The 27150-nt window shown below is 43.2% G+C and overlaps 1 protein-coding gene across 2 annotated transcripts in view; it reads right to left on the reverse strand.

Moving 5' to 3' along the window:
• Positions 1–22864, reverse strand: part of enox1 (ecto-NOX disulfide-thiol exchanger 1) — a 112109-nt gene extending 89245 nt beyond the window's left edge. For both annotated transcript variants that reach the window (XM_084544683.1, XM_084544682.1), the window contains exon 1: positions 22700–22864. The gene's annotated coding sequence lies outside the window, so the exon portion shown is untranslated. The remainder of the gene's footprint in view (positions 1–22699) is intronic.
• Positions 22865–27150: the final 4286 nt, after the last annotated feature.

A 27150-nucleotide genomic window follows, 5' to 3' on the forward strand; every position in this document is an offset into this window, starting at 1 on the left:
ACATGCCCAGAAAAATGAAGAACATCTCAGCGACTTTCAGAGTTCAATTCATTTAATGAAAACAGCATTTCTAAGTTTACTGCATGGGCTCAGCATGTATGTCATTCATTCATTCATCTTCTGTAACTGCTTGTCCTGTGAAGGGTCGCGGGGGGGGGGGGGGGCTGGAGCCTATCCCAGCTGTCATCGGGGGAGAGGCGGGGCATCAGAGCCACCCTGTATGTTATTCAATCAGAGCAGATGAGGAAGGAACACCGTGCAAATTCAAATCCAAGACACGAGCTGAAACATCTGGACTCGTAGGGTTTCTTGTCACATGCGCAGCAAGGAATCACGCTTCTCAGCACAATGAGATTCTTCCTTTGCCGTCCACAATGAACGCCACACGACATAAAGTCTGAGCACAAAATAGGATAAATGACGATGGAACAAAATAAAGGCAATTTTAAAAAGCAGCAATGCGAAAAATACACTAAAAAAAATATATTAACTACATCAACTGTGTGTGCAATTATACGACTGCAAAATGAAAATGTGCAATGACATGAGGTAGTCCGTGATTATGGACTCCTGTCAGCTGTTGAGGAGTCTGATGGCAGTGGGAAGGAAAGAAAGAAAGAAAGAAATAGGTTTCTCCACTTATCCAAGTAGCTTCTTCAGTTCTCAAAGACTGGTGAGGAGTAAATGAGATGTTAAATAGGAACATCCGTGGGAAACTCTCATGACTGGGGTCTGTTAACGACGACTACAGGAGCAAACTGTCCACTTGCTCTTGTTTCACCTCGTTTTTATTTTTTTGGATATACTATGACCTGGATGACTGAGAACCTTCACTGACAAATTGAACAAGCCGAAAAAAATAAATAAAATGTGCATTTTATGAGTGACTACGCTTACGGGAGCATGCAGTGGCAGCCTGAAACCTCGACATAACATCGCAATTATCTTCATTTTGCTCCAGGCTCGTTTAGTCGCTCCGTGTTAGAATTGTGTTTCATTCGGGTAGAAATTGTTGTTCTGTTATTATGCAGAGATGCACGGCGGCCAACATTGAAGAGGACGCTCTGGTAGTTCAGGTCAAAAACAATTATGCTATAAAAATGTTAAACGTTTTTGCATTAAAAGAATATGGTACTGGAAACACACTGCATGCACCATGTGGACAAATCACAAGCGTTAACTATAATCGCTCAAATATGCAAGAAATCAAACTATTATACAATCTATTTAAGGAGTCTTTGTCTGTAAATCCCTATTAATAATGCACAGTTTACAAAATATGGTTTGCAAACATAAATGAGAGTCAAGAGAGAGATTAAGTTGGTATAAATAAAAATGAATGCAGATGAAAAGATCTGGAGTCCAAGTCTATAAAGTTTTCCAACAATAGAGCTTTTATTCCAAACTCAGTCACCTTTAACGTAATGTTTCCAACATCTCTTTACAGGCTTCCCAGTGGAAAACTCCCCGAGTCAATATAATAAGAGGTTAAAATGTGACAAAAATGAGTGACTGGCCGCCAAACGCTCCCTGGCTCTGAGGTAAAAACCCCTGGAAACAGATCTGTGTGGATTTAGTAGCAGCCTGAAAAATGACTTTACAAGGACTTCTCAGTTTGACGAGTTCACGAGTGAAAAAGAAAAGAAACTTGGAGACTGGTTTCAAGGACATTTTCTCCGGCGTCATGACTTTAAAATTTAACCACTGTCCAATGTAAGTGGAGAAACGTGGGGCAGACATGCAGTATTTATACGTGCAGTAGTTTAAATGTGATAATAAGAGGACAGGTTCCCTAAATGATGATGGAAACAGGCAAAACAACAGTCGGACACTCTCTCTGAGGTTCAAGCATCTCCTCTCAGATCAGATGCGTCCAAAACAAAGACGATAAAGCTTGGTCCACACCTAAAAACCAATGGGAGAAACCACACATGAAGACTGTATGCACATTCTTTTATATACGCTTTGTATAAAGACATCAGATAAAACACTTGGCGACGGGTAGTTCTGGTGGCAGAGGATCCTGCTGTTCCCGAGAGAACATCACCTCTTTTATATTCCTGCAGCAAAACAAACATGGACCCCAACCAGTATCTGCTTCTGTCTATGTGCAGCGAAGCTTTTGCTTAAAAGACCGAACAACGATGAAAACAGCTCACAGTTTGTCTGAAATTCTGGATGGAGATGCTTGTAAAGACAACAGAGCTACAGAGAAAGTCTACTTCAGTTAAAGGTGCCTGTTTTACTGCTACGTCCGTCTACCTTGGCAACACACAATTGATGTAATCGGTCAACAACACTGGTTGCAAGTATCAACCATGTTTATCTTTTTGAGGATGTTAGAAGATCAGACTCTTTAATGAACACCAGCTGATCCGGAGTGGAACAGACCTGGTCTGACTTGGACCTTTCTTGTTTCCTGACGTAGCACCGTGAAGCCCGATAACGTCCTTCAGTGATATTTTTCAGTGGTCTATGAACTGCTATTAGCATAACACTACTACAAAACCCAATACTTTCAAATATCCAAGCGACCAGCAACAATTACCACCAATTCTTTTATTCCGCAAACTGTCATGATGTAATGTTGGGTCCGATTTGAATCACGATCTGGTCTTTAATGAAAAAAATCCTCCCCTGGAGATTCATAAACTCTATTCTTATGTTAGTTGTATTCTTCTACATCACATGTTCGAATCAATCATGGCCGACTGGAGCCTTTCTGTGTGTAGTTTGCATGTTCTCCCTGTGTCTGTGTGGGTTCTCTCCAGGTACTCCAGCTTCCTCCCACCGTCCAAAGACATGCTGGTTAGGTTCATTAGTGATTTTAAATCGGCCGTAGGACTGGAGACCTGTCCAGGGTGTACCCAGCCTCTGGCCCAGTGACAGCTGGGATAGGCTCCAGCCCCCCACTGCGACCACTGCGAGGACAGAAAATGAATGAATGAAGTTCCAGTAGAGCTGTGGCTGACATGTAGTGTTGAGAAGTTCTCTGCTACAGAAATGTTCTGGTAATCCAACGCCCTAACTTCTCTAACCCTCTCTGGGATATCTTTCCAGACTCCATGTTTTCCATTTTGAGATTTTTTGGGAGGTCGTATTGAATCACGATCTTTTACTACCTAGTTTCCAAAGTACAGTTCTTCCACAGAGCAGATGTGTTTTGCATCTTCTTCCTCTTCTTCTTCTTCTTCTTCTTCTGGGATTTTGGGCAGCTTTGACGCTAGCCAACCACCACTAAAACAGAGGAAGAAGAAGAAGAAGAAGTTTTGACGCTACAGGGACGTGGTTTTTGGTTTATGGCAGACCTAGAGCAAAGATCAGGCTTGGCTGAAGCCCGATCCAACGCCATCATTTTAAAAAATGCCTGGACCGGCCATCAGGACATCCCCGGTACAAATATTCTTGCCTTGATTCTTTCATGCATGGCTGCTGTGATGATCAGCATCCTTATTGACGTAGGTACTGTCCGCCATGGAAATGAAGAAAGAAGCCTGGTACCAAAACTCACGTCACACCCTTCCTTAAAGTAGGAAATGAGGCATAAGCGTCCTTAAATTATACCTAACTTCCTGTACTGACTAGCGTTGTATACACACACTGTGGCTCTTTGTGTAAACGTTGCGGAATATCTGAATAAATGAACGTAAAATTCCCCCTATTGTACGACTGCAAGACACAAGGCCCTCACTTTAATGCCTCCAGAAAGCAGCTGTGTTCCATATTCTGTGTCTGAAAGGAGGGCTTCGGAGTACGTCTGCTGCAAAGTAGAAAGAGCGAGTGCTGCCGCTGGAATCACCTGCATTAGAGGAGGAGCGTGTCATTGTGTGACTTAGCCATGCTCTACATAGCACAGACAGAACAGGGGCCAGGAACACAAGAGGAGGAGGAAAGATGTGTCCGCTCACTCCTCCATCTCCTCCAGCTACTTTCCTGCTCAGCTGTAAAAAGGTTGAGAGATGAACCCTGACGTCTCACCGGCGCGGACCGCGGACTTCCTGCGCCGCACGAAGAGCACAATTCAAATGCGGCCATGCATGTTTAACGTGGTCTAACGCACAAACAGGAAGGTACAGAATTAGGTTTATTAAAATTCTGCTCCCTTAAAGGAAAGAGCACCCACAGTTCAAATGTCCTCCAAAACTCTTTAAGAGCACGTAGAAATAAACACATTTCACAGTGGAGGAAGCTCAAGTCATTAAATAGAAAGCAGCATTAGCTCTCGGTTCGGGCGAGGACTAGACGCATGACTCCAGCTCAGTGGGAAAGATTAGAAAGATTCATCCCAACGTGACTTTAACTCAGCTGCAGAGCCAGGAGGTTGCCATGAGAAACAAAATAAAAAATAGTTAAGACAAAAATACCATCTCATGTAGAAGAACCATCTACAGACTCCAGCTGTCAAGTGCAAGAAAAGTGGTAGGCATGAAAATAAGACGTAAATATACAACATATACAAACTGTATGAGTATAAAATATGGGGTGGACATAAGCTGTGTTTATGTACATAAATATGTCTTACACCAATCAGCCACAACATTATGGCCACTACCAGGAGAAGTGAATAACATTGACCCTCTTGTGAAAGTTCACTGTTCTGCTGGGAAACTTTTAGACCTGGCATTCATTCATTGGTGTGGATGTTACTTAGACATGTAGCACCCACCTAGACCAGACCAGGCACCCCCACCCCATAGCAATGACACTCCTTGATGGCAGCAGCCATCCCCAGCAGGATGCAGCCACAAAAAAAAGCTTTAGGAACAACTAAAAAACCCATGAAGAACAGCACAAGGTGTTGACCTGGCCTCCAAATTCACTAGATCCCAAACTGATCAAGTATCTGTAGGATGAGCATCGAGAACGCTGCCGTACCACTTACTCCCAATCCGTACTGCAGAACCAAACAGAGTTTTGTATTGATAAATAGCTCAACTTGAGCTTGTAGACAGATGAATTCTGGGAGGTGTAGTGTGGCGTGAGAAGTGGCTGAGGAGGACGAGAAGCTGCCCGGGAGCATATCTCAGGGAAACAAACGGAGCTGAAGACGCTCTCGGAAACCATTACTCTGCTCTGTGCGAGCAAACACACACACATTAAGCCTCCAAATACAGCGGAGGCGTTCATGCAAGAACACATTCACAGAGAGAGAATAGTGTAGTTGTGTTCAAGCTCTGCCGAATAAGGTCTTTTAAGGCCTTGTGAACTACAGAGCTACAAAACTCACTCGTGTCTACGTTTACATGGACACTGGTATTCACTCAACCAGAGGAGACTCCACCGATCAGGAGTAACTTCAACCTGATTAAAAGGGTGGTGCAGACGTTTGAGAATCCGGGAAATATTAGCTCTTCATAACCATGTAAACACTTGATCCTTTGGAATAAATCCATTCTTTCTGCCCTCCATGGGGTAAACATCAGACAACGTGACCAGTTTGTTGTTGCGGCCTGACCATCGGCACCGATTCAGAGCGCTGTGCATATGGCTGCCAGCTCAGCAGACTGAGTGATCAGATTACAACTGTTCCTGTTGCTTTCCCCATTTTTAATAAGCTTTTAATGAGGACGCAACATACAAAAAGATGAGCAAGGCAGCGGTGCGGTGAATTCAGCTGCATCAAAACAAGTCACGGAGAGAGAGAGAGGAAGGAGACTGAGGCGAAGGGGCTGCATGTCTCCGTCGTCACGTTCTACGCTTTTTAAAGACGATGCAGCACAGATGTCATTATTAATTGTACTTGTGTTGATTTTGTGTCTGGCATGCTGGACAAAGAAGAGATTTTAATGTGTTTAGCTGTTCTCCAGTAAAAGGAGAACAGCTGAACGTCGCAAGTGCTAAGAATCAAACCTGGCTTTTGAGTTGAGCTGGGATTCTGAGAATTTTTAGAAACTGTCGATGTAATGGGATTTTCACAAGGAGACATCTCTAGGGTTTTACAGAGAATGGTCTGAAATAGAGAAACTATACTCTAAATGCCTCAGTGATGCCAGAGGTCAGAGGAGAAAGGTCAGCCTGGGTTGAGCTGAGGGAGGAGAGGCGACGCACAGCACGTCAAACTTTGTAGGAGGTGGGCGACAGCAGCAGGCGACGACACAGAGTCACACTTCTGTCAGCTAAGAACAGCCAACTGGAGCAGTTTAGTATCACGTGAGACAAAGAAGAGCTTCAACAAATCTGAGAAGGTGCAGCATTAATCAATAGTGGGACAAACAACTGTTCGATTGTCAGAAACCTTGCAGATTCATTTTCTCGATCTATCAGCTAATTAAATGCAGAACTCACTGAAGGATGCACAACAAGCGAAAGGCACTAAAGTGTGCTCTTAGAAACTTGGAGCAGGTTCTTGGCAGCACGATCAAACATTTTCGCAGACCTCGGAGAACATCCACATCCTCAGGCTGTTGTTTTTCCAGCACGAAAATCCAGACGAGTAAAGAAAGTTCTGGGTTTCGACCGGGTTGGTATCGGGCCGTCTCAGCACGCCTCTAGAGGCTGGCAGAGACTCAGCAGAGTGAACGTTACAACTGGTGGAAATCGGGGCAGCTGCAATGTGTTCGTTAGGACTCGGCAGCAGAGAGACAGAGGGTGTGCGTCGCCGCTGGAGTAACCGAGGGAGTTTTGGCAGCCTGCAGTCAGCTTGTTCCCTCTATTGTTCCCACGGCTGGACGGTGTAATGATCCGTCTTCTTTGTCCAGAGCAGTCTGCTCTGTAATGAAAGCTCATCACTCACTGTCTGTGACTGTCAGATCGATGCCACTGTAGGGTGTGGTGCGTCACATATTTATATATATATCAGTCATAACATTATGACCACCTTCCTCATATTGTGGTGCCTCCAAAACAGTTGGGACTCATCGGAGAATGGACATGGGTCTTCTGAGGGTGTCCTGTGGTGTCTGGCAACAGATTGTTGTTAAGGGGGGGGGGGGGGGGGGGGTATTTGAGGGGAGGGGCCTCTGTGGATCATCCCACAGATACTTGATCAGTGAATTTGAAGGCCAGGTCAACACCTTGTGCTGTTCTTCATGTTGTTTGATGAGTGTCATTGCTATGGGGTGGGGGTGCCTGGTCTGGTCTAGGTGGGTGCTACATGTCTAAGTAACATCCACATGAATAAATGCCAGGTCCAAAAGTTTCCCAGCAGAACACTGAATTGTCACAAGATGTTATTTACTTCTCCTGTCAGTGGTCATAATGTTGTGGCTGTGTATATATATTTATATATGGGAACATGGTTTAACTATCCTCACGAGGCCCTCTGACTAACGCCATCATTTCCATCTGTATTATATTTGTGTTGACTGCTGCAGTAGTAGCGGAGGTCAAACAATTATCCGCCCGGCTGAACAATGGAATCTGATATTCATCATTTACCCAATTATTTATTCATCAGCGTTTTGTCTGATTTCTGATTAAATAAATGAACTGACAGTACACTCCTCCTTCCGGCCGCCGCGACCGTCGTCTGGCTGTTGAAACACTGCCACCTGTACAACTGTAATCTGTTGTTTGTTGTGCAACAGAGGAACACAGAGATTAATCTGCTTCTCGTGCGAGAGGTTGCTGGGTCAGAGATAATGGAGATGTTACAGCTGGGATTAAATGTCATTATAATGTGTTTCTACGGCAACAATGCCCTATTTTAAATCATGAAGGAAACACAATTGTGGCTCAATTTCAAACCCTATCAACTGCATGAGCAAATGCTTTCAATTTACATATTTAACAAGTTGGAAATACCTCTGAGTAAGATGTACTGATAGCTTATTGGTTATAGTGATATTAGAAAACATAATACAGCTTGCAGTGTCTTTATTTAACCAAAAAATTGGATTTGTCCACCCACCATCCACCCTGAGCACCTCCTGGTGACTTAAACGCGGCTAATAAAGGTAGTGCTTCATTAATTTGCACGTCTCAAGAACATACAGTACTTAACAATTTCAATTTTTGAGACTTTCCTTTGAAAAAAATACTGTAAATTTTGAGATTCCTCTCAGAATATGAGCCTGACCACTTGTGCAATTGCTATTGGATGGTCCTCCAACCAATCAGAGCCATTTTGTCGTGAGCACCTTCAACTCCACGTCTCCTCAGATGACGTTGCTCTCGCTCTTCTGTGCGTTGTCACGACCTGGCTCAGAGGAGGGACAAAATGTGGAGACCACATATGTTTCTTTAAGGTAAAACTCAAATTTACTGATTAAACTTAAATAATACCGCGCAAAGTGCGAGAACATGCAAGCCGATACGTTCCTACAACAACCTCAACCCAGACAGGAGAGAGAGATTGAGACTGCTTGCCCCAGTATTTACAGGTGGGCAGTCACAGGTGTCAGCAATTAGGGAAAACAAGCCCCTCCCCCAGATCCTAGCAGCCACCCTCAACAGGAAGTAGGCCTTGAGGCCCACAGAGTGTCACAGCATCACCACATAAAGACCCACCCGAATGATTTGATTAGCCCGTCAGAAGCATATTGGAGCATAATCAGTTCCCAACAGGGCAAACTCCCCCCCCCCAAAAAAAAATAGCGGCCAGTGAAAGTTTACCTAGCCTCCGGACTAATGCATTCTCTGCATTGATATTTGGACTTAGTTAAGGTGTCCAGCTTTATGACAGAAAACCTTAAGACATGTTTCTTTGCATTTAACCTAAATCAGTATCTGTGCCAAACGGTGAGTGCACACTACGGAATATTTTTGGGTGAATTCGAACATGATCTCTTGCAGTAAACCTTCACTGTGGACAGCACGGGTCGCCGCCCGCTGTGATACGTTACACTCGACAAAACCGACTGTTTAGGTTCTGACACCCTACGCCTTTGAGGTTTGACAGCTATCAGACCAACATTTCACGGTTCATGCGTCTTAAATTCATGCTTGGATTATCAAGCGGTCAATAAGCCACCTGTGGAAACACAGGTTATGTCACGTAATGAAACTGATGAGCGTCAGGTTGAGTGTGAACCTGACGTAAAGTGATTTTCTTGCATAAATTACAGACGGGCATCTCGATGTGAACTCTTTGGTCTCGGTTTGACAATTCCTGTGCTCTGTACACCCACCATTCACCCTGAGCACCTCCACCGTGCACTTCAATCATGCAATAAAACAATCCTGCATCGTGTGAACAGACGGTTTCTTTAGGAATAATAATTCTGCTGGAGGAATCAGTGAAAGTGTCCGAAAGCAAAATAACAAATCCTGTTCACAGCGAGGCCCAGATGAGACTCGGGAACTCTGAAAATGTGAAACGAATCTCAGCAGCTGATTGATCTCTCTCCCACAGTCACAAACACACTTCACTGGATGTAAAAGAAAGAAAAAAACAACACCCAACAAAGCTCCGCTGCCTGACAGTAGAAATGGATGTGTTTGTCTTGAATCTTAAGCAGATACACATCGTGTCAGACAATGTTTGACGTGTCTACATTTAACCTTGTAGAGACTGACTGATGTGTGTGTGTGTATGTGGGTTTAGCAGAGGTGTTGCAGATAAGCAGTGGCCCTTGCTCTTCCCATTAGGCCGACTGAAGAAGGATGACACGGCTTCCTTTTTCTCACGTCCTCCCCCACCCATCACATTCACGGCTGTGGTTCTACACCTTCGGAGGACAATGCTCCTACGCAAACACATTTCTGTCACCATGAGGAATACAAGTACGCACACACACATATATGGAGGGGGCAGAAGAGGCGGCCTGTCTCTTTCCTCTGAGTGGATCTGTAGCTCCGAGGCTTGTTTAGCATTAAACACATTATTTAAACATGCAGCTCTGAGTGGACGGTTGGTTTCTGACCTTGTATTAGTAGCCGGCAGAGATAAAGACACGATGCAAAAGATAACATGTGAAAGAAACGGGTTGAATGTTGGACGTTAGCTGGATTCGTGTCCAAAAATCCATCTTTTGAGGGGCGGGGCCTCTGTGGATCATCCCACAGATACTTGATCAATTTGGGATCTAGTGAATTTGGAGGCCAGGTCAACACCTTGTCCTGTTCTTCATGTTTTTTTGAGTTGTTCCTAAAGTGTTTTGTGGCTGCATCCTGCTGGGGATGGCTGCTGCCATCAAGGAGTGTCATTGCTATGGGGTGGGGGGTGCCTGGTCTGGTCTAGGTGGGTGCTACATGTCTAGGTAACATCCACACCAATGAATGCCAGGTCCAGAAGTTTCCCAACAGAACATTGACTTGTCACAAGATGGTCGATGTTATTCACATTCATTGGTTTTAATGTCTACTGTCTACGATTATACAAAATGTGAAGGTGGTGGGGATGGAACTCTGCCATTACTAGACTACCTGCTCCACAGCAGCCAAAAGTCTGCCATCTTTGTTTTGATTCAGAGGCCCAACTTGAGCATTGGGACAAACTGATGATCGATTTTGCGACCCAAATATGGGCTAATAATTTAACAGTAACTTTTAATACGGTTCTTGTGTTCTAGGTTGTCCTATTTATATTTTTGAAGGCGGTGATTGATACTCATATAATAAAAACATGTTATTTCACACTCCTGAACCACTGGAAGAAACTGAACCATCTGCCGGTTCGGGAGCCACTGCTGCTGCTGCTCGTTTCCACTCCTGGAAAACTTCCTCATCTCTGGAAACATTCCTGCCTGAATCTCTGCAGCCTCTTTCTGCATGCATATTAAGCTTCAGCTGAAAAGAACTGGCGCCCTGCCTCACCCTCTCTGCATGGGTGAGCACGGGCTTCCAGCAGCATTATGAGGACATGCACACATAAAGAGCAGCAATATTAAACACACCATGACTCAAAACCCGAAGACAGAGCTGTTAAACGCATTGTTGGGGTCGGAACTGGTCCGAACTGTTTTGGAAACTCCCACCAGTGGTCCTGAACCGCAGCACATCTTCCACAACTTCCAACACAAAAGGGATTTTAAACAGGGTCTCACAGCGAGAGACCACAATCTAATTACTCCACCAGATCGTGTTGTCTCATAACATCGAAATGAAAGTGCTGCTTATCCAGATCTAGCATGTGCACATAATTTGAGTCTCGCCTGCACAGTTAAAACCAATAAACGACGCTGAGAGGGAAAGCAGATGATGGATTTCATCTGAAACAGCGCTCTCAGCGAAGAGAAAAGACCAGGAGGAGCATCTCGGGCAGACGGAGCATCCATACAGTGTGTAAATAGCCAAGAGTAAACGCCGCCAAGACAAATTAGATGTGCATTGCAACGACGTCAAGTGGTAGTTTGAGCCACAATCTGGCCATAAGCAGACACAGTAAATCCCAGAGGCTTTTTACTGCATCTGCTTCTCTCACATATGGCATCTTTATCCCCCACAGTCTCAACTATGTCCACAGCGGCCCCTTCTGCTGTGATATTCAGGTCCTAAACTAGACATTATTCAAGTAAAAGCTCTACTACAGCCATTTAAAAAATAATATAATACAGGTCAGGCGTAGAGATCTGCATTCAAACGTCTTTTTAGTGGAACTGAGGCATCAAGGAGATTATGATTATTCAATCTAATCATCTAATTTCATATTATTTTCATGTTTTTTTATATGAAACGGCAACATAAATGGACAACACACAACAGTAACTTATTTTGTTGTAATTTTAGGCTGCGTTGGGACATATTTCACCTGCATTACCACATCTTCTGCCACTAGGGGGCAGAATAAGCTTTTAACTGTTTGTGCGTCAGCTGACAATCTACAGTCGAAACAACTGGTTGATTATACGTGATGATTTTATGCGTGAATTGGGCTTGAACGACTTCAGATTTTTTTTAAGCCGACTATTACGTGATGAAAGTCGAGTCAAAGTCAACTATGCTGATGACGTCACTCATAAAAACACAGTAGAAAGTAATGTTTTGCGGCAATGACCTGACCTGAATACATGTAGCAGCGTTTCACACAAAAGAAGCGATGGAGGCTTTTCTGCAGGTTTACTGAAGCTTGACCACGGGCTACTGTCGACCGACTCTCGGCTCTACTATAACTTCCGTCGATCTCGTGCTGCGTTCACTGACATCAAGGACAAAAAACACGATCTACAACCACAGCAACTCACTGTCATGTGAGTAGGTTTTGTCAACTAATAGAACACAATCGGCACCGTCAGTAGCGTTTAATAATACTTCACAGCGTGCTGTAAGATAGAATGATGCGGCCAGGATAAAAAAAATAAAGCGGTATATCTACAAAGCTATTAAGTTTGACAATGAAATTCACTGGCAAATAGTTGATGTGCAGCCTCCTTCTCTCTGGTACCACAGAACGTTTGGTGAAGTTGTTAACTGACTGCTGTCCACAGGATTTGGACCGTTCCTCTGCTAGCGTTAGTGGATATCTTTTCAGATGTATTGCAGTAGTACTTTTGTTGTATTTCAGGACTAACTTACATATTCTGCATGTCACAGTAGAACCGGCTTCATCTTTAGTGAAGTATTTCCACACACTTGAGTAAAAAGGATTGTATGGGTTTGAACTACCACTTGATTAAAACCTGACGTTCGAAGACTTCAGCTCTGGCGGTTGGAAATTATGATGTCAATTGTTTTTTTCACATTTTATTGACAAAATTGTTAAATTTCTTCAACAAAGCGATTCCAGATCCACAGACAGATGAATCAATCATTTCAAAAGGTCATTAGCGACGAGCCTCTGTCAGCTGCAGCCTCTCAGACAAACAGGAAGTAAATCCTATTTCCTGCCGCGCTCCTCTGCAGCTTTCAGCGCAAATCAGATTTACTTGATGTGTAGCCAGAAAGAGACACACACACAAATGCGCAACACAACACCCACACGGCAGCCATTGTGTGAATTAGACAGTACTTCAGTCACAGCAGCTCTTCCCCTGCGGCTGCTGCCTCCATCACGCTGATGGCCGAGCTTGCTTTGATGTGCTGCCTCTCAGTGAGCTGCATCAAGGCTTATAGCTGTGTGTGAGCCTCCATACCTCACAAATGATTCGACTCTGAACCGATCGATCCCAGACAAACAACGGAACATGCAATCACTAATGACTGCAGCTGAAGAATTTAGAGACCAAGGATGAAATCGTTTCTTTTCACTATCAATTATTTAATTTAAAATTAACTCAAAATCGTCCATCACAGTTTCTTAAAGCTCCTGTAGCTTAAGGAGAAGCAATAGAGCAAAGCAACAAAGCTTGAATGCATTATAAGTGCAAGAGAGTCCATAAATTGATTCGTCAAAACTGGAATGAAAATGAATCTGTAATAGCAAAAATAGTGATTTTTTTTTATTTTCCTGCATTGAATTTAATTTGCAAACTTGAAAAATACTAAAAATGTGTCTTATCTTACTTAATAAGACATAATAAAACTAAACGATCGCATATAAGATCCTTTCTTGATTTTACCATGTTATTAGGTTTGGACTGTGGTTCGATAAAACAATGCATCTGAAGACGTCGCACTGAGCTCCAAGAAACCCTGATGCATATTTGTTTGATATTTCATAAACAGAAAAAAAAATACACAGATATAAATAAGGATATTTTATAGATGGAAAGTCCGACAGCTTAATGAGACATACAAAGATTAATGGATATTAAAGGAACTGCTGGTTGCAGTTGCTGTGCGAGTCTGAAAGCCACTGCAGCTTTCTGGAGTGACGGTAATGACTTCGCCTCCATTAACATGAGGAGAAGGAGGCTCTGCGAGGTTAATACTGGTAACATACCCCCCCTCCCCTCCTCCAGCCTCACACTGGTTGCTCAAACGCAAACACCCTGACAAGGAGTTGCTGTCTGCAGAAGAAATACTGTAGTCATTATGAAAACTGCTCAGTGTGGATTACAAAGAAAGGCTGGTTTATATTATTTGTATTGAAGAGCTACATCAGGTTACAGTGTAATGTAAGTCATAGATGAACTGTGCTCCTCCTCCACATCGTGACAACAGAGATACAGAGAACTGGCTGCTTGCGTTTTCTCCGGCGTGTTTGTGATGCAAATTTCTTCAGCAAATAGGTCACGTGATCGCTCAAATCACAGGTGCACGACGCGTCACCACTTATTCTACTGTATAAACGTCATTAGACAAAAGACAACGCTATCTTGTGCCGATTCCGACATCTAAGGCCCTAGTCTCAGGCCCTAGGTTTTCCGGTGTGTCCTACACCTACTGATTGAGCAGCTTTCCAGATGATTCGTTCTAATCAGAGAGATCACTCTGATTGACTGATCAGTTTAGAGAACCAGAGCGATGTAGGACGTACAGGAGGCAGGACCTTGATATTTGTTCACTCTCTGGTCACAACTGATCAGTCCTCGGCTGCGAAGGACATCGTCAGTGCAACATCTATGCATTCATTTTCTGTAACCGCTCTCTCCAACTCCCGTCTGGACCGGTGCGGGGGAGTAGGAGCCTATATTAACCTAACGAGAATGTCTTTGGACGGTGGGAGGAAGCCGGAGTACCCGGAGAGAACCCACGCAGACACAGGAAGAACATGCAAACTCCACACAGAAAGACCCCAAATCGGCCGGTGGATTAGAACCCAGAACCTTCTTGCTGTGAGGCATCAGTGCTAACCCGTCAGTGCAACACGATTAGCACCCATTTCTGAGAGCTATCACGTTGTCCATCTTTACATACAGTCACTGCTTCAAATGCACTTCAGCTCTTACAGCAGTAAGTGAAAGAACCACCAGAACATGACGAAACATTTTATGCTTTTCATTTTCCAGTATTTCGGCTCGTAATCTGGAGAATTGGTTGGTTTGCAGACTTTGGACACGTGTGAGACCTTGATACTGAATCTGTGTTCGAGTCTCAATGTAACATGGGACCACTTTTTGGTAAAAATGTCACTCAAGTTTGTCAGTCTCAGGCAGCCTCACTGATAGAGTGGTATTTCCTGCTGTCTGGGATATACATTGAAATTAGTAAGAGAAGTCCAAATGAATCTGTAGCTGTTTGCTAAAATTCGTCCTATTAAAATTGTACTGAAATAGGTAATAGCAGATCCCAAAGATGTATAGACAGAACATGACAAAAGACGAGTAATTCCCTTGCGTGATCATCATTGTGTGCTGTCTTTATTCTCTCTCCTGCATTGTTTTGTTTTGTGAAAATGTGCGTTCTGACTGTTTGGTTTGCAGACGTCAGAACATATCAGCCATCAGACTGTGGAAGCTCGACTCTAGACACTTTCTTATTTTTGCTGCGAGCTGTTTTCTTGTGCGTCGAAGCTTAAAATTATCCATCTGTATTCCAGTCTCACAGAACCATCTTTTTGGATCGATCAGTAATAAATACACTCAATGCGTTTCTCTCAAGTAATCCTCAAATGAAGTCTCAGACAGTCTCGCATACTTTGTGCAATTTCCTGCAGAGAAAATGCTTCATGGTCCGGATTGCACCGTGAGACTCGCATTCTCTTGCATCACCTTATTCAGTCGATATTCATTTGAAATTTGAGAAATTAATGCCATTAAAAGTGTGCTGATAGCAGCTCATGTTTGTAATGTACCCAAAGATTTTCTGACAAGTGCCAATGGATTACTGAAATTCTGCAGAAAACTTAAGAATGAACGATTATAACGCAGATACTGTAGCTCTGACAGAACAGATCCCGGAGTTTCAGTAATGTTAACGTCCAACCTGTCTGAGAGACCTCTGACACCCATAAACCAAGAAATATTGTTGGCTTTGTTTCAGATCTTTCTTTTTTAATCCATCCGAGTCTCCCATCTACTAAATCTGGGGTGCCCCTTTGAGTGAAATCAGATATTTTCCCTTACTCATTCACCCCTGCGGTCATAAAAGTTTCATTCTTAAGCTCAAAGTTAATTTATACCGACTCTCGAGCTTTAAGAAACATCTGTCTCTTTGCATCAGACCTGGCACTTCTGCAGCGCAGCTTGAACGCGTCGTAGCGCTCGCCAAATACAGGGAGCACGTGCGTTTGTTTTGTTTCTTCCAGACCAGACGCTGTCCTCCTGCTCACTCCGAGCCGGCTGTAAATCTGAGCGTCTGATTTGTGTGACAGCCAATGAAAGCCAGCTGTGAGGGGAGAGAGGGAAGTCGGCCAGAAGTCGGCCTGAATGCTGCGTCTCTCCGGATCAATACACAGCTGGTGACTCTTCTCTCCCCACCCCCCTCAACACATAAACTCAAATAACTATCCTTGAGAGGACTCGGTCCTCGGTTTACACTCATTCCCGTCCTCCTTATCCTGACCTTGAGCGTCAGACATCCTTAAAGGGATGCTGCAATCCCAAACCACAAGGCGTGATGTTCACTAGCTTCCCTTTCCAAGATTCTGACCCTGCAGATATTTTTGGACAGACTACTGCTTCCATAACATTAAAATGCAGATGAGTAGGGTTTTGTTTGTTGTGTTCACAGCTTCAAACATCCCTCTGAAGCGGCGTTTATGCCTCTGCGGGACATAGACAGCGTAATCTACGTACGTAACCTAAATTAAGGTTAATTTTTGTTCTACTTCCTGCTTAACATTCTAACCATTGCATCTTATTCTGGGTCTAACCTGAGTCTAATCTCTTTCATGTGCGGTAAACATCCAAGGGGAAGCTACCAAGAGGCATCCTCACCACATGCCTAAGGGGCAGTGATTCTACTCTGAGTTCCTTCTGGTTCATATTTAGCTATGCAATAGATTTTATGAGCATTTTATGTAAAAATCTTAATCTGAAAAGTAATGGAGGGACGAGTTACATAGCATACATTGGAAATAATCAAGTAAAAGCACATCAAGATTATACCGTTAAATAATTAGATGTACTTCCCACTACCTGTAAACAGGTGTTTTTGGTTAAACTGGGCTAAAACGACCAATGCTGATGGTTTTCTCTGTCAGACCTTTTTGGGTACTGCAGGACATAGACACCGTAACCTACGTACGTAGCCTAAGCCGGTGTGAGCCATTTATACTCGTGCGCTCGTCAGTCTGGCTCACTCTGTAACAGCGCCACCCAAACGCTAGTAGGCACTGTGTCTTTTTTGCCAGTCGGGTTCATTTTTGTTTCTACTTCCTGCTTCACTTTGAACATTGGCGACTGAAACTTTCACCAAAGACGAGTCATACAAATATTTGTATCGCCGAACCTCCCCAGTTAACCTTTCCTCAGTGTGTTCCACCTTTATTGATCCAAAACAATCAATTCGAAAATTGCGGAGATGGAGAAGCAGCTGGAAATACTAAAGAAGAAACATACTAATACCAAGCGGATCACAACGTGTAGTTCGATTTCTGGGGAGGTGCTTGTCAGGCTAAGGCGTTAAGGTCTGCGTAGGGTCTGGGCTGTCGCAGAAGTATAAACTGCGCACTACTCCCACAAAACACACTTTCATCACAGGGAATATTTCTTGCAGTGTTGTATATAGTCGTTCTTTACGTATGAACACATGTAAGATATATTTCAAGTGAGGTGAGGCAGTAATTACAAACCATAGGATGACCTGATCTTGAGCTTACATCGAGTGCTGCGTTGCATTTGTGCAGGCTCAAACAAGTTGGCAAAAGACTTAATTTCCACACCTGGTTCACACCTGGCATTAAAACGCCTCAGGTGAACTGAGCACAAATAGACAGGTGTACATCACAAGTACATCAGTTCTAACTGAAAAATGAAGCCAACACGGAAAAGACAAAACTGCAGTTCCTAAAATGTACACTTGAGGCTCCAAAAGCGAATCAATCCCCATGGATGTTAAAATGTCCGAGTTTACAGGAGAAATAAACATGTTGACAGCCTGGTACAAAAAGAAAATGTAATTATAGCTAATTATAGAGGAGAATTTTAATAAAATTCAAAATTAAATTATATCCAGGCTTAAAATTATGCAAAATTAAGGGATGGGATGGCTTTGAGTGACAAATGGGTGTGGTCTCAAGTTGCTAGCTGTCCACCTGTTCTATTTGACTACTTTTCAATCAGCTGTGAGTTTGGTGGAGTCGGGCCCTGCAAGGAGGAAATCCATGTGTGACGTTACAGAGGGTTGACCTAGGTATTATATATATGGCCAATGTTCACACCTGCCATTAAAATGTGCCTCCATATGCGAATGACGTGACCACTGTTTGGCTCTCACTTTCCCACCCCATATGCAAATAAACATACTTCACTTCCATTTTTAAAAAACAAAAAAGGCAACAATGCACTTTGTGTGTCTCCTGGAAATTAAACGAAAAGACCAGAACAATACAGACTGGTCATATTCATTGGCGCGATGAAGTCAAAACCAAACCGCCCAAGATGTTTGATGAGTTTTTAGCTTAAAGAATCTCCACCATTGTTTTTCAATTACCAGATGTCACCACACTAATAATAATAATAATAATAACAGTGTATACTATATTAATCTCAAATGGGAAAATTCTTTCATTTGACCCTCAGATTGGTGGAGCACCGCTTGGAGCAACTTGGAGCTCAGGACACCTCAGTCATGGACATGTGGGAGGAAGCGAGCCTGTGACCTTTAAGTCCCAAAGCTGCTTCTCTAACCACAACACCGCAGCTTCCCCATTTGAATTATTATTATTCTGTCACGGGTAAAGGCAAGTAAAGGTGAAGTTTCATTCTCCGCTAACACAGAGGACGCTGACCCTTCACTATGGCCCGAGGACACACTGGTATTCACAGTCAGCCCACCTCCGACTGTCACGACAAATCTGACCTTAATGCATCTCGGGTGTACTAAGAGTTTTTGAGATCGAACGCCTCAAGACGAATTTTGATGTGAACAAGGACGTGAACGCGATTCGAGCCTTTTGATTTAGCCTTGGAACAATTATGATACTAGATTCAAACTGAATATATTTGGATGGCTTAATATTTTTCTGATTTGGACAAAAATATCCAGGCGCACTTAAGAGCAGGACATGAGTAAATGCGCTTTGTTAGATCCCACAGCTTGGGTGTGAATGAGAAGAAAACTGAGAAGCACTTTCGGTAAAAGTGCTATTTATGCATCCATTATTTATTTATTTATTTATTCATTTTTCAGTTCCCAGAAAGTGAAAGTGGAAATCAGGTTCCCACAGTGTAATGAAAACCAGCGACACACACACACTCTCAGTCACACAGAGACTCTCAGTCACACATAAATGCCGGCGGAGTCATCTCGTGTGAATAATTCCTCCCGTGGTGGAACACAGCCTAATGCTCCCACCGTATCTCGGAATACCGCCGCAATTAGCGACAGCCGTCCCCATTGAGCTCTGCAGCGTGGGGTCAATTAACGTTTGTGAGGTGGCGTGGCAGACTCCGCGAAAAAGACATGAAGAGGATGGATAATCGCATTACGGAAGCTAACTAGGCTGCTTTTGCCACACGCTGTAATGAGATGCACAGAACATAATCACAACAGTGGCTGGCTGAGGAGATTTCCAGCCCAGTGTGAGGACTGAAAGAGGATGCCGTGTCTGCGTGCGGAATTATTGTTATTATTACTGAGGCTGCTTTTGTTTTGTTTCCACTCTCTCCTGTGGGAACTCATCACCCATGTTCTAACAAACACCTCCACCGGCCTTGAGGGGGAATCCGGCCGCTCTAATCCCCTCAGCCCCGGGGCCGTCGGACCAAACCAACCTCACACGGCCTCAGCGTCAGCCGACCGCCACCGCCACCGGGCAGAGCGGTGTCAAATTCTGCTGCAGTGAGTCCAGAGCTGATATTCAGTCGCATCGCCATCGTGTCGGCTCATGATGTAACAGCCGGCTGTTTGCCTGCAGACAATAGGGGAGCTGTTTGCTGATGATGATGATGAGTGGTGTCTGTGTTTCCACTGCCTCCTGGGAATCACTGCCTTAATGTCACTCAGTCACACAGACACCATGACAGGCTCATTTACACAACACTGAGTCACTCTGTGGCTGCACTACCGGCTGATTATAACAGAACTGAACCAGTCAATCCGTCAGCTGAGTGGACATGAAAACACAGCTACCTGTCCCAAACGTAAGACGGTAATTTGTCCTGGAAAGTTAAAGGGGAACTACTGCTTTTTTACAACCTGGACCTTATTTCTAGCATAAAATATGATCGTTTACTCACCCACATAACATTTGTGTAATTTGTAGTCAATCGGGAAATATTTAGATCCGCGTATATCCATATAGTGGGAGTGAATGGGGCACCGAAACAAAGCCTCTAAATAACGCATTATCTGCCACGAAACTCGTTAATTTCACCAATATTTTGTTATCGTATGCTAGTGCTATTCTCCGTCGAGTCCGGAGTTACCTGTTATCATCATCCGGGGTCTATAGATTGACCAACAGACCCCGGATGATGTCTTCTAACCTGGATGATGTCATCTCTGAGCACCGCACACACCCGCAACGCGGCTTGTTTACCTGCAACAGATTATGAACTGGTGATAATTCAGACTGGACTACACCGTTTAATTTTGCAAGTTTTGCAACTGCATGAGGGTGCATGAACATTAGTGTATCCTGGTTATCATCTTCTGTTAAATTAATTTAATAGAAGAATTTTGTCAATGAAGATGGGAGACTAAAAACTTCTTCTTCTACTGACATAATTTCAAGTGGAACCACTTCACACATGTAAAATGATGAGGGGCAATTTTTGCTTATCCGTTCTCTTCTTCACTTGTTCAGCAATCTGTTTGAACCAATCAGTCTCTTGTAACCCATTGCAATTCAGTCTTTCTCCGCCTTTCACATCCTCCGTCATACAGCCAGCCTCTTTCCAATCTCCACCTTGTCCTCCTCAACCACCACTACCACTCTCTAGTCTCGGATTCTCACGTGATCTCATGAGACTGGAGAAGGTAACCTGACCCCAGTGCTCTGTGACTGCTGGATATAGGAACACAGCAGCGGTTTTAAAAGGTGACGATAGGTCATGTGTCAGCTCGCAAATAAACTGAACATATTTGGGATTGTCAGTGAGAAGATAAGTGGCAGATAAATGTACGTACTTCTGTATACAGCCACAACATTATGACCCCTGACAGGAGAAGTAAATCACATCAACCATCTTGTGACAATTCAATGTTCTGCTTGGAAACTTTTGGACCTGGCATTCATTCATGTGGATGTTACTTAGACATGTAGCACCCACCTAGACCAGACCAGGCACCCCCACCCCATAGCAATGACACTCTTTGATCCAGCAGGATGCAGCCTGACACAGGCACACACACAAAAACACTTTAGGAACAACTGAAAAAAACCCCAAAAAACATTAAGAACAGCACAAGGTGTTGACCTGGCCTCCAAATTCACTAGATCCCAAACTGATCAAGTATCTGTGGGATGATCCACAGAGGCCCCTCCCCTCAAAGGCCCCCCCACTAACAACATTCTGTTGCCAGACACCACAGGACACCCTCAGAAGGCCCATGTCCATTCTCTGATGAGTCACCGCAAGAGAGACCTACACAATATTAGGAATATTCGGTCGTAATGTTATGTCTGATTGGTGTAAATAACCTGTTAAGACACTACACCCACTGTCCATATTCTGTAAATCTACTATAAACAATCTGTACATCGTGCACATAAAGTTGAATCTAATCTAAAAGGCGTCAGAGGAATAAGAAACAACTTCTACAACAAGCTGCAGAGCCGGCTCACGTTCAGATGCTCCGTCTAAAACCTGACTGACTGTTAATTGTACGTCAGCTGATGTTTGTTGTAAACGCTGCCTCCTCTCTCTCTGCTCCTCTCCATGGTGCTGAGCAGTGTCGCCCCGGCGACGAGTCACCGGGAGCATCGTTGTTTATGAGACACGCTGCTCATCAGCAACGCTGGCCTCTAATTCAAAGGCATTTGAGCACTTTTTAACTAAACTAGCTCACAGCTTTACTCTGCTTTTTCCTTCACAAAACATGTGATCAGTTGTTTTTCCTATTTCTTTCTTAAATTAACAAGAGATTAATAACTGTAACTAACAACCGAGTGGGAATATTCTTGCAATGTGATGTGAATTTGTTTGAGAAAACTAATTTCTGGGCATGGCCGGCGAAAAATGTGAGTCTAGCGCTGGCAGATGCAGCTGAGGGGTCGTCAAGGTGACTTAAAACCAAGGGCGTCCTCTCCTCCACCACAGCTGATCTCCCCCTAACCAAACACCACCAGCCAACCAAACCCCAACCCCCCTCTCCTCATCATATCAGCTCACAGCAGCAGCAGCAGCAGAATAAATTCCTCTAAATGACACTGAAAAGCCACGAGACATGCAGGCAGGTGTAGGATATGTTAGAAGCAGGATTATTTTAGAAGCAGAGGGGATGTCAGGATGGTGGCGGTCACTTTTTCTTTCTGTGTGTGGCCTCAGAGGGACATTTCACCTCTGATGGATTACTTTTAAGTGAAAATCTGCAGCTGAACAATAAGGTGGATTCAGAGGCTGAGAGTCACTGACATCCCTCCTTTATGTGGAGGGATGTTGGATAAAAAAAACACTAAAAAAACAAAAGCGTTTGGATGAGAGGAGGCTCACACATATCAGATTTAAGTTATCAATAAGGTTTTTATCAATAAATTGAGTTTTATAAAGCTTTCTTTCCGGTCCAGTTTGTGTGTGTCGCTTCATCCTGATGGACCGAGCTTCACAGCGCAGCCTCCCAGTAAACCCGCTCAGCAGCAGCAGCAGGCTGACAGGAGCGCGTCATGAGCCGGAGGACAAACCGAGACGCATAAAAGCGGTCAGATCACAGCGGAGAGAGGACCTCCTCTTACCGGGTCAGAGGTACCGGCGAGGTCCGGGGGAGCAGAAGCAGAGATCCGACGGAGGCGTGCGGAACGCGTCGGGGCGTCTGCGCGGTAAATCCCGGGGCTGCTGCTGGCTGGCGAAAGCCGGAGACGATAATCCGTGTGTGTGATGGTGTCTGTGTGTGTGTGCGTCTCCTCTCAGGCGCTCCGCTGCATCTCTGAGCAGACACCGAGCCGCCGCAGCTGCTGCCGCCGCTACTGCCTCCGGTAGGACGGAACCCGGGGCGCGTCACGGAGAGAGAGAGAGAGAGAGAGAGAGAGAGAGAGAGAGAGAGAGAGAGAGAGAGAGAGAGAGAGAGAGAGAGAGAGAGAGAGAGAGAGAGAGAGAGAGAGAGACGGGTCTGGTCTCTGTCAGCGGGTACCGACCGATGGAGGCTGTGACAGCTAGGAAGAGACTGTCCAATGGTGTGACATTAAATAATTATTATAGTAGTATAGTATAGTATTATAGTGTAATTTATCATTATGTACCCAAAGAGTCAATAAAGAAGATAAATCTAGGATTAATTCATTAAATATCACAAATTCTAAGCTCATCAGGCAAAAAAATTACAAGATCTATCCACTGAGAAGGGTAATAAGTGTGTTTTAGTGTCTGATTAGAGCTCTAAAGATGGAAATATCGGTTTATATTCAATTAGTTGACTGACATGAAATGAACCGGCAACAGTCTGAGTGACAGATTAGTCTCATAAAGAACTGGGAAGCTCTTTGGTGAAAACATGCCTGTATAAACACAACAGAACCTTATTTATATGATTTCATAATGAATTACATTGTCAGCTGCAGCCTTTGCAGCACTCCAGAGATGGAAACCACTAAACTCAACATAACAACTCAGGCCTTTAAACTATATTTTGGACGCAGGACGCTTCCACAAGTCAGGAGCCACAGGATGGAGGATGGAGGACGTGATCAGTCTGCAGTTTGTTAAATCACAAAAGCTGCTTTGTGCCCATTTTAAAGCCTTTTATTTAAGGATAAAAGCTTGGAGGTGTATGAATGCAAGAAAAGGTAAGAAACCAAATCTAATGCACTCTGAGCGTCACATGAAATAAGATGAAATAAGGAACAGTTTCTGCTGCTGCATTCTTAAAACTAATTCATTCATTTTCTGTAACTGCTTCTCCTCTGGAGGGTCGTGGGGTGGAGCCTATCCCAGCTGTCATTGGGGCGAGAGGCGGGGGTACACCCTGGACAGGTCTCCAGTCTATCTCAGGGCTAACACAGAGAGACAGACAACCATTCACACTCACACCTACGACCAATTTAGAATCACCAATGAACCTAACCAGCATGTCTTTGGACGGTGGGAGGAAGACGGAGCCGGTCGGCCAGTGGATTCGAACCCAGAACCTTCTTGCTGTGAGGCATCAGGGCTTAAAATTAATTAATTTACACACAGATTTGATTCAGAGTGGGACGGCGCCATTCAAATGAAACTGACCTGTTCTATAAACCTTTATATTTGGACTGTGTTTGCAGCTCTTTGAAGTTAAAATCTACGGTCCGTTAGAAACGTTTGGCGTGATTAACATCAAATTAAAGAACTTGTGTATCAAAGTCGGGTGTTTTACACAACAGCTGGGATGATTAGTTGACACTAGGATGTTTCCTAAAGCAAAAGTGACAATACTGTCCCAGAACGAACTTATTATGTGTGCATACTTCATTTTGTTAAAATAAACTGAATAGCTTTGATTTCTGGAGAGTCTGACAGACGAAATGAGACATTTGAAGATGTCAGTTTGAACTGAAATGATCCATTACATATAAATTAATAAGAGAATAAGTGTCAATATGGATGGATATACAGTACATGGATGAAAAAAACAGTCCTTATACAGCCCTGCACTGATAAGAAGGCTTTCTCTGAGGTATGATGGAGGATATCCAACAACCTGGTAACCAACAGCTTAACTGATCTGGTAAACTGTATTAACCATTAACACTGATGTTGTTTACAGCTTATAAAACCTTCATAAATGAGGCTTTATGAACAGAAACAGGCTTGTACGTTACTGCAGGGAGCTCTGATGGTTTGTTGCAGTTAAAGACAAACACATTAAAGGGAAATTACCGCTGTTTTTTTTACAACCTGGACCTTATTTCTGGCATAAAATACGACTGTTTACTCACTCATATAACTTTGGTGTCATTTGGAGTCGTTTGGACGATATTTATATCCGCTTATATCCATATAATAGGAGTGACTGGGGCACCGAAACGCAGATAGCGTATCATAACAAAATATTCGTGAATGAACGAGTTTCGTGGCAGATAATGCGTTATTTATTGGCTGCGTTTATTATAGCTATATGGGTGAGTAAACGATGGTATTTTATGCCAGAAGTAAGGTCCAGGTTGTAAAAAACGGTAATTCCCCTTTAAGTCGTTGTATATGCTGCAGTGTCAACACTACATGTCCTTAGTCTGTGTTTTTCCTAATGAACTTGACATTGAAGTTGTTATCATGGAGCCACATCTCCACTCTGTGATGATTAAACCCACAGACGCAGATGGAAACAAGCAACACTCCCATTGGATTTAGAGTAAATATAGGTTAATAATAAATTCCTGAGCAGCAGGAGCAGCAGCACTACGCTGTAACCTTGGCAGCAGAGATGACTTTGGTCCCAGAGGGCAGCCAGGCAGGGAGGAACAGAAAGACCTCCTTCTGCTGCGGAAGGGACGTCCACCGGGAGCGAGGCTGCAGCCTGACATGTCAGTCATGGAATAAAGGGTTTGGGAAGAGGATTAAATGACACAGCATGTGATCACAGAGGTTAAAATTAAATGGCACAGTGTCCTCGTAAAGATGTTCTGTTTTACATGTTCCCTTAAGTTGGTGAGAAGTTAAATCGTGTCAGCAGATGGACAAACGGATCAGGCTGGTGGAATCTGAACTGGATATCTGGCGCCACCTGCTGGCGGTTTGAGAAAATGATCTCAGTTATAGTTTCTGAGGAATATACAGTAGAGAAAGTATCAGAAGTACAAATACTACAAGTACTTTCAGGTTCATGCAGTTATACTATCTAAAAGATAGATAGTATAAGTATCTGTAAGAAGAGTGTTGGAGTATTCTCAGCACTTTGTAATTAAAGTATCTGCACATCTAGCTAAGGTATCAGAAGTACACAAATGTACTTAAAGTATCCGTACTAAAAGTGTTGATGTATTCTTAGCACTGTGTAGTCAAGGTAGAAAGTAGAGAAACTACACAAGTACAGTTAAAGTATCAGAAGTACAAGTACACAAATATCACACACGTACTTAAAGTATCTGTAGTAAAAGAACTGAAGTATTCTCATATCTGTGCAGTTAAAGTATCAGTAGAAAAGGTACACATGTACAGTTAAAGTATCAACAACAAAAGTTTACAAATGTACACTACTTAAAGTAGCCGTAGTAAAAGTACTCTGTAGGTAAAATGTCAGCAGTGAAAGTACACAAATGTACATTACTTAAAGTATCCGTAGTAGAAGTACCCTGTAGGTAATATGTCAGCAGTTTAAAGTACTCAAGTGTAAGGTATTCGTAGTAAAAGTATCAACTTAATATAATTATAGTATTAGGCATAAAAGCACACAAGTATCAGCCTCATGAAATTAAATTATCAAAGGTAAAAGTACACATGCAGTTAAAGTATGAGTAGAAAAAGTATCATGTAGTTAAAATGGCAGCAGTTTAAAGTACACAAGTGTAAAGCATCTATAGTAAAAGTACACATGTATCAGCTTTGTGTAATTAAAGCATTAGCAGTAAAAGTACATGTGTAGTTAAAGTATCAGTAGAAAAAGTATTATGTAGTTAAAATGTCAGCAGTTTAAAGTACTCAAGTGTAAAGTATCTGCAGTAACACAACTAAAGACTTTTCACATCTCTGTGCAGTGAAGGTACCAGTAGTAAAAGTAAACAAGTATTAACTTAATGTAAAGTACCAGAAATAAAAGTACACAAGTATCTGCTTGTGTAGTTAAAAAACATCAGCAGTAAAATCACACAAATGCACTCAAAGTACACGAACTGAACTATTGCCATCTCCATGAAGTTAAAGTACCAGAAACAAAAGTACAGAAATATCAACTTCATGTAAGTAAAGTACTGACTGTATAAGTTCATGTATACAAGTTCACATGTGGTTTTTTTGGTAAAATCTATCAGATAAACAGTGATGCACTAAAAAGTACAGAGAATACTTCAAGTGGAATGAACCTAAACCACAGAAACAGAAGTGGACGTGTATCTGAGCTCGTAGTTTATCACCAACAACACGTCAACAACTCTCTAAATGGACTCACTGTGATGTGGTATCACCTACTTCATCATATATATATACATTTTTTAAAGCCACATCTGTGTACTGACAGGAACACACTGTCGACACATGCTGTCGTGCAGTAGCGATGCAGTAA

Source organism: Chelon labrosus (genome assembly GCF_963514085.1).
Source record: "Chelon labrosus genome assembly, chromosome: 5".
NCBI lineage: Eukaryota > Metazoa > Chordata > Actinopteri > Mugiliformes > Mugilidae > Chelon > Chelon labrosus.